Source organism: Etheostoma cragini, chromosome 16 (genome assembly GCF_013103735.1).
Source record: "Etheostoma cragini isolate CJK2018 chromosome 16, CSU_Ecrag_1.0, whole genome shotgun sequence".
In the NCBI taxonomy this organism is placed as follows: Eukaryota; Metazoa; Chordata; class Actinopteri; order Perciformes; family Percidae; genus Etheostoma; species Etheostoma cragini.
The window spans coordinates 2,564,031-2,573,649 of record NC_048422.1 but is presented as its reverse complement, the minus strand read 5'-3'; positions in this window follow the sequence as shown (position 1 = coordinate 2,573,649).

The window sequence follows — 9,619 nt, the reverse complement described above, 5'->3', positions numbered from 1 at the left end:
AAACAGCCCCAGACCATCACACTACCACCACCATATTTTACTGTTGGTATAATGTTCTTTTTATGAAATGCAGTGTTCTTCTACGCCAGATTTACTTGGACACACACCTTCCAATGAGTTCCACTTTTGTCTCATCGGTCCACAGAATGTTGTCCCAAAAGTCTTGGGGATCATCAAGATGTGTTGTGGAGAAATTGAGACGAGCTTTGATGTTCTTTTTGCTCAGCAGTGGTTTTCTCCTTGGAACTCTGCCATGCAGGCCATTTTTGCCCAGTTTTTTCCTGATGGTGGAGGCATGAATGCTGACCTTAACTGAGGCAAGTGAGGCCTGCAGTTCTTTGGACGTTGCTATGGGGTCTTTTGTGACCTCTTGGATGAGTCGTTGCTGCGCTCTTGGGGTAATTTTGGGCGGCCGGCCACTCCTAGGAAGGTTCACCACTGTTCCATGTCTTCGCCATTTGTGGATAATGGCTCTCACTGTGGTTCGCTGGATTCCCAAAGCTTTGGAAATGGCTTTATAACCCTTTCCAGACTGATAGATCTCAATTACTTTCTTTCTCAATTGTTCCTGAATTTCTTTGGGTCTCGGCATGATGTGTAGCTTTTAAGGGTCTTCTGGTGGACCTTACTGTGTCAAGCAGCTCCTATTTAAGTGATGCAATGATTGTGAACAGATGTGGCAATAATCAGGCCTGGGTGTGGCTAGAGAAATTGAACTCAGGTGTGGACAACCACAGTTATAGTATGTTTTAACAAGGGGGGCAATAATTTTTTCACTCAGGGCCATGATGGTTAGGATTTTTTTTCACCTTTAATAATAAACACCTTCATTTACAAATTGCATTTTGTGTTTACTTGTGTTGTCCTTAACTATTGTTTAAATTGGTTTGATGTTCCGAAACACTTAAGTGTGACAAACATGCAAAGGAACAGGAAATGAGGAAGGGGGCAAACACTTTTTCACACCCCTGTAGAAGCCATTTTAATCACAGAAGTAGTGAATACAAAACTTCTATTTTTATCAAACAACATTATTTTAGGATTGGATTAAATTCTGGTAAGATTAAGGTTTTGGTAAACTCGGGCACTTTTGTTTTTTTTTGTGGTATGAATGTTTTTCACATCCATCAAGTATGTGAATTGTAAGTAATTGTATTAATGAAATGCTCAGTGATGTTTGGTCCCCTGTGGTTTTTACGTGGGAACTAATACATATATCTTTTGTGACAAAACTTCCATCATATCCTGTTATATCCACACATTGTTATCTGAAATTTACATCTGGGCATTCTCCTCAGAGAAACATGAATATAAACTGTCAGAGAGAAGTGGTGTGGTAGTTAAAGATGCCCTGCTACACGTATTTCATTACTTTGTGGTAATATCTGAACTTCTACCATGGACTCTGTTACATTTTTTGTGGAAAAATTGCCTTGGTAACCTTGTTTCAAGTCATTCTAGCGTGGTATAAAAAACCTGCAGGAAGACTCAGCTCCATTTGTTTCAGTTCTCGTTAATATTCAACGAGCTAAGCTGCACAACTCTGATTGGCTAACAGCTAGCCAGTGAGAGCCTGGCTCTGTGTTCCTTTACCCAGCACAAATGGGCGAGCTCATGAATAGTAATGAGCTCAGGCGAGATGACATCAGACTGACCGGCTGTTGTGATTGGCCTGATTTCTACTCTTATTTCTTTCCAGTGGATAGAGCTGAAAGAGGAGGTAGCAGTTCATCTTCACATTCACCATATAACAAAAACACATATGGACCGAACATATTTCAAAAAATGCAAGTAAACACGGTTTCGTGTGGCAGGGCACCTTTAAAGCAAAGTTATTATTCAGTTTCATAGTGCCATTCCCTTATACACTTCTGTCATAAATATGGACAGCTTGCATGAGAGGCGATGTCCCTCCCCTCTGGTGCACCACCATGGGAAATATATGTTCAGTAGTGAATAGAGACAAATAATTATTTGATCCCATTTAAATTGAGCCATTAATTTGCAATTTAAAATATATTTAGCAAGTAAAAAAAAAACTTGATTTGTTGTAAAATGTATACTGTATAAGAAAGACTGCTCAGTCCAAAGTGGCAGAAGTGACGCCTCACTGGAGCTAAGATGCCTGTGTGTTTCGTAACGCAATGTAATGTTACTCACACCAGCAGCGGATCTTGCTTGTTCTTCCGCTTTCTGTTCAATAAAATGGTGATGAAACACGTCAGGTAAAATAAAGTTACGCTCAGTTACCTGTTAGACAAACAACAAGCAAGGGGACGTACATTGTGCAAGACCAGACATGTAGTTCACTTAACGGTTTCACACAAAACTAAGTGTTACTACGACAAACTTTTCCACTTGCAAAAATATCTTTTAAATTTACAAACGTCATTCATGATTCAGTTCAAATGGGATTAAAAAATGATGTGTCTGTCCATGTTCACTTCCATGAATGTTTTTACCAAATAAGGTCCCATGGGGTCCCCAGGAAGAAAAGGGACTTTGTCTCTCTGTTTTTAACTACATTACTCATGACCAGAAACTATAGTTGACAACTTTGCTAACACAGCCAAACATTAAGCAAGTGCAACAACACATGACATAGCAAGCTAGCTAATACTACTCCCTAGTCTAACAGCAAGATAGCCTGCTCAGCCTTTTATCTCGCAAAGTTCTTGCCAAAACTAAAACTAAAAGCCAGTCCGAGACTTAGTCTTGTTTAGTGGCCTGAAAACCTCCTGCTCACAGCGGTCCAAAGGCCTGTGCTAGCAGTGTCAATACCAACACTCCTCCCCCGGTTCTGGCAGCAAAGCTAAAAGCGCTAATGTTGCAGTTAGCAGCTTTAGCTAACTAAGTAAAGCTTTCTGCCTATCAGGAAATTCCGTAAATCCTAGACCGTCGCAGCAGAAAGACATTTTCTCCATGAAATCTCATCCCGTTTCACCAAACTCAGCGGTAGAGCCGTACAGCACTACGCAACTCTCCTGGACAATTGTACCTTCTCACCAAAGTTAAACGGTGCGAAAACAGGTGTTCGGGGAATGCAGTGGGCTACTGACAGACGCACTGTTCTTCCTATTACAAGTCAGTATAGCATCAAAAATTTGAAGCTGTTGCTTTAAAGAGTTCTCCAACAAGGCTATTATATTTAACATTTTTAGATTTTATTTAGGGGTCAGAGGTCAGCAGGGAGCGACAGAAAAAGTGAATTTCTCTTGACATGATAAATTCACTCATGTGTTTTTCAATGTATTCATAAATTTGCTGCAATGTGTTAATGTGACTTTCGTCACCTTTTATTTTTGTAATATAAAATATCAGTCGGTATCAGGTAACATTTATCCAGAATGTATATTTTTGCATTTTGAATGGTATTAATGAGACAGGCTACATCCATATCGACATGCCTGTAGAGATGAAGGGTAATATGTACTAAAACCTGCTGTAAGATTAATGTTTTATTCATCCAATACTTGAAAGAAAATGTATCTCGTCTGTATTTATTTAATTATCAAGTCATTAAAATAAATAACATGATCAATTGGAGTGAAGTCCTGTCTTGTTTTAAGTGGATGTTAACTTACAAACATATTTATGAAGTTTGAGGTGTGTTCTTTAAAAAAAAAATTGTATCTACATTCTTGTAACATTTACATAGATACCAATCTATGTTTAAATGACTTACTGGAATTAGGGCCACAGTTGCAAAAAATTACACACAAAGATTTTGAGAATGGTAACACACAGGTAGCAATAGTGGAGTGTCAGGCTTCATCCTGGCACTGTACTTTCGTTGCACCAGACTAGACAATGTGTAACACATATGACGTATTTTGACGCCCATAGCACACACTGGACAATCAAAATGCTGCTTTTTTTGAAAATTGATAAGCATAACATTGGGAAATACAACAGTGGCAAATCCAGAGGAGGTGATTCAATTCAAGACAATGTGTGGGGTTACATAGAATTCAATGGGTGCAAGCGTTGTGTGTCATACGCTGCTGGTGAGTGTTGGTCTAAAATGGCCCTCGGTCCATCCGTCTCTCCTTCCAACGCAATATCTCTTTTGTCCAAATCCTTGCTAAGGGATGTGAATGAAGCATGGATTGTAAGAGGACTGTGCATTTTTGTTTTTTCATTTCTGTGCTTTTTTGTTTCACTATAATTGTGTATTTGACATAATTTTTTTTTTTTACACATTTTGAACCAAAACACACATTTAAGCATTTCTGTCATTTTGACTCATTCTCTTTTACAAAATGCACACATTTGACCCTCAAGACAAAATAAAGAGGGGTTTAAAGCATAGCAAAATGAATTACAAAAAGCAATGGATTTCACATTATCTATTGTATGAAGGTAGATCTGAAACATGAAAAATATTGCAATCGGGCGGAGACAGAATGCATGGTTGAGCGTGTTAGTAAAAGATGTTCAATCATTTTAAATTTTGTGTTAACTCTGTGCATTTTGTGTCAAAGCAACAAGAAATGTTTTAATTGTATAGCAGACAGATGTGCTGACTGTGTTAAAAATTTAGGAAAGTTGTTCAAAGTATTTGAATTGTCAGTCGGTATCAGGTAACATTGTCAAAGCAATCCTAAAAAAACTGTAATAACAAAGACACGGCTGGCTGTCCAAATTCTTTCAAATTCTTGTTTGTTGCGTTCTGTGGTCGTGTGAAAACTTTGAACTGTGGGTAATTCCCTTTGGTGAAGTCTGCATCGATGCAGACTCACGGTAGGGGGTTGGTGAGTGTGTACTCACACCCTCAAGCCCTTTGATATTCAACATTGAGACAACGCTAAGCCCTTGCGCGTTTCGCGAGAACGCGCACCACAGTCCGGGAGTCCGACGCCGGATTTTGGGATTGGACCAATTGAGACAACGCACACAATCATTCAGAACACACTGAGAGTAAAAACCCTAGAATCCAACACCAATACACAAATTAAAACACTTTTAATCTTTACAGTTTTAATCATTTTAGTGACTTCACACAACTAAATAGAGTGAGATTCTTTCACTTTTTTAACAATTTTATAATATACCAGTTTTTTTATGTAAACAAGGAGGTTTATTGTTGCCCTATATAGATAGATATTTTTATTTTGTCTCTAGTCATTTATAGAATTACTGGAAAAATAGTAACAACGTTGTGGGACTAATCCTGCCTCTCTCCAGCATCTTGCAACAAGTTCTCATCATTCATAGTTTTCTTGCATGCACCTGCATCATCAATAAATACAAATGAAAGTGGTGTATGGCTTGCACATACATAACTTTTGAAAGAAAGTAAGTGTGCTCTTTTATAATAGTAGAGGTAATGTTTGCATGTGTTTTATAGCTGTGTGTTATAGCTCAGACATCTGACCTGGACATATTTGTGTCTTTGCTATTTTACCTGTTTTTTTACCTGTTACACTTATTTCTCGAATGGTACCATGTATAGCTGTTTCATTCTTACTTACTCACTGAGTAACTTACTGAAAGGGCTGTAGCTCCGCAGTGTTGTGCAGGTTGTGGTTAAAGCCATGGGATAAGTGTGTAGAGGTTTGCACACGTGGCTCCAGTCGTGCCCGCTGTTATTTAGCAATAAAATAATGTAATATTTACGATCAGAGAAGATAGATTAACACACAGGAAAGGTGGAGTATGGCAGATTAACCTGCTGTCAGACACCAGTCTTTCATAGTCTCTTGGTTTGTTTGCTGTAAGTTGGTCTGAACAGGAACTGGACCAGAACTACAAGGCAACAATGTGTGTGTGTGTGTGTGTGTGTGTGTGTGTGTGTGTGTGTGTGTGTGTGTGTGCCTGCTCCACATTGCTAACAGTAAACAATGATTTTACCTCGTTGCATAAGGGTTGGACCCCATTCTGTCCTTTAACCTTTGTTGTGAGTAAATCACATGTCCTCACATTGCTAACATGTCCTCACTTTACTGAAATGTCCTCCAATTACTAAAATGTCATCACATTACTGAAATGTCCTCACTTTACTAAAATGTCCTCTCATTAATAACATTTTCTCACTTAACTAAAAGGTCCTCCCATTACTAACATGTCCTCACTTTACTAAAATGTCCTCCCATTACTAACATTTCCTCACATTACTAAAAATGTCCTCACATTACTGACATGTCCTCCCATTACACGATGTCCTCAATATACTAAAATGTCCTCACATTACACAATGTACTCACATTACTAACATGTCCTCCCTTTACTAAAATGTCCTCACATTACACAATGTCCTCCCATTAATAACATGTCCTCACTTTACTAAAATGTCCTCACATTCCACCATGTCCTCACTATACTAAAATGTCCTCACATTACTATCATGTCCTCACTTTACTAAAATGTCATTGCATTACTAAAATGTCCTCACTTTACTGAAATGATCTCACATTACTAACATGTCCTCGCTTTACTAAAATGTTCTCACATTACTAACATGTCCTCACATTACTTAAGTGTCCTCACTTTACTAAAATGTCCTCACATTACTTAAATGTCCTCACTTTACTCAAATTTCCTCACATTACCAACATGTCCTCACATTACTTAAGTGTCCTCACTTTACTAAAAAGCCCTCACATTACTTTAAAGTCCTTACTTCTAACTAAATATTAGTTATTAAATAATATCTTCATGTCAAGCAGCAGCAGCCTGAGAGGTCGATACTGGGCTGCTGGTTTTAGGGAGTGTAGTCAAGGGTCAGGGAGCGTTTTCTAAACCACTGCAAGGGTACTGGAAGGACGAGGAGGAGGAGGAGGAGGAGGAGGAGGAGGAGGAGGAATCAAAGGTAATTTTGTTAGAAATGATCAAAAAACCAAAGCAACAAACAAATTGGGGTATTGTATCTAAAGTTGTGGAGTTATAGCACAGTCAACAAGAAAATCCTCTGCAGTGAAGGAATCTTATTTTTCAAGTGCACGGTACATTTGCAAACTTCTTCACATATACATTGCAAAAACAAAATAAATATGATGTATTCAAATAACAGAATGATCTCTAAATTGGTGGTATATTATATGTTACTAGAACAAATACTTTGAATTAAAGTCAAATGTGGCATTTTAAATTGAAACTGAGAAAAATGTCATGTTACTACCTGTGTACGTGTGTGTGTGTGTGTGTGTGTGTGTGTGTGTGTGTGTGTGTGTGTGTGTGTAATCATTCACCTCTTTTTAGATTTTCATCATGGTATTTGTAGATACATGAGATAAACCAAATCAATCTGAAGAGAAGTACTTTGTTTAATACTTTTCTTACCATTTATGTCAAATTACAAGCAATCTTTGAAATTGTATTATTGCTTCTTCTTCAAAGTGGGGATATTGAAGGAACAGAAACAACCGTCACAAGAATGTAGGTCAGCGTGTATGTAAATGAGAGGTCAGATGGCGTGCGTCGGGGGTGGCCGACCTCTGACCTCTGACCTCTGACCTCTGACCCTTTTAGCTGCTTCGTGTTAGCAGCCAGAAACAAAAGGAACCCAGCAGGAGTCAACAGCTGGATTCAAAACAGACCTTGGTAATGTCATTTTCATTTGAATGAAGCAATTTGTAAACGTTCATATGTTTGATATCTTACAGTTTGGTGTTTGGTGTTGGAACGATGAAACTTTATTGATCTGTCGGGGTCAAAAAGTCACGGCTGAAATATGAAAATTAAAGAGATTTTCTTAAAGTAGATCAACAATGACTGGAAAAAGCCAACGGAAAACTGGGGTTAAAATAAAATCCGTCAAATGGCTTATGACAAGATATTTTAAAAAAATAAACGACAAAGAGAAAAACTTTATTGGTATAAGGTGAAGAGTGGAAAATATAAGCAGTATAAATATATTTAAACATAAATGAGATGCGAAATGAAGAAATGAGAAAGTTGGTAAATAAATAAGAAACAATGTAAGAACATAAATAATAATGAATGTATTATGTACAATATAATAAATGTGCAAAACATATTTGGCATGTTTATGCAAATCTGTAAGGAAATATTTAAATTAAGCTATACCTGGATTTAATAAGTGGGGATTTTTAACTTTGCAATGAAATGTACAGTAATTATACAATAAATACATTTTACTAATAGGAAAATAGCCATTTGAAAAATAGTTAATCATTAATCGTTAATAGTTAATAAAATTAAGTTATATCACAGGCAAGAAAAAAATGAACATTTGGGTAATTTAGAGTTATAGTAATTTAAGTTGAAAAAATATATATAATTAAAGTCCTGTTGGACATGAGTCTCAGATGCAAAAATATATTGAAAACCAACTAAATAGAAGGTAAAATTGGCCTAATCTTATCACTATATTATAATAATTATAGCCAATTATATTATATAATAATATAATTGGCTCTAATATTAATAGAGCTCTCCTTATACTTATGGCTGTCTTCGGGCCGAGAGGAAATCAAAGAATCAAATGTTATGATTAAAAGAAGAACATGTCGGGTGTCATAAAATAATCATGCCGGGAGGAGAAAGACACCCCCCCCCACACACACACACACACACAATCCCCGCTGATTTAGTCCTGTAGTTAATAAATGATAACTGTGCTGTGATTTTGGGAATCAATTAGCCAACAACGACACATATGATGTTTGGGGAGAGAAGACTTGTTTTGTATGAAATTCATATAGCGAGTCTACTTTGGAGTTATTTCGATGTTGTTTTCTATGTTGAAGTTAAGATGGCAGCAGTTTTTCCTAGTTGTTATTTAGTTGCAGTTCAGATGGATGTCACTTTTTATTTTTTGGGGCCTAATTTTGATGATATTCATTTTTTCTTTGTCTTTTTAATAGTAATTGAGCTAAAAAAAACAACACATCTTTTTTGTAAATTTCAAAACGTGCGTCCTCATGTCTACCTGTTCAGCCTCCCCTACAGACACACACACACACACACACACACAGTCGTGTCTGCCTATCTTTGTGGGGACCAGTCATTGACATAATGCATTCCCTAGCCCCTTTCCCTAACCTTAACCATCAAACCTAAATGCCTAACCTTAACCCTCACCCTAACCCTAACCTAACTCTAACCCTACTCCTAAAACCAAGTCTTAGTCCTCATAAAGCCTTTTAACGGTATGGGGACCAGCATATTGGTCCCCACAAAGCAGTCAGGTCCCCATAAGTATACTGTTTTCACAGTTTTTGGTCCCCACAAATGTAGCTATACCTAGACCACAAACACACACACACACAAAATCATTGACAGGTCTTTTGATCCAGAAACTAGCTAAAATTCTAATGAAGCAAATGAAGCGAATGAAGCAGTGGGGGCTTCAAAGCTCTTATTTTAAGAAAATCTTTGGGAATTGTTGTGTTTTTAGTGTGACTTTTTCCGATTTGTGAATGGCAGCTGTTTGACGAGCTCCATTTTTGTTCAGTGCAAAGCATTAAAGTTATTTCCTTCTCGCTGGGTACTGTCAGCGTCAGAGTGCTGTCGTGCAGTGAGAAAGTGGAACAAATTAGGTCGAGATTCATTCTTCCTCCCCACGTCTTTGTTTAATTGTGTGTAAAAAAATCTGCCTAATCCCCTTTAATTTAGAAAGTGTAAGCTACTCTTCAAATTCCCGAATATACAGAGA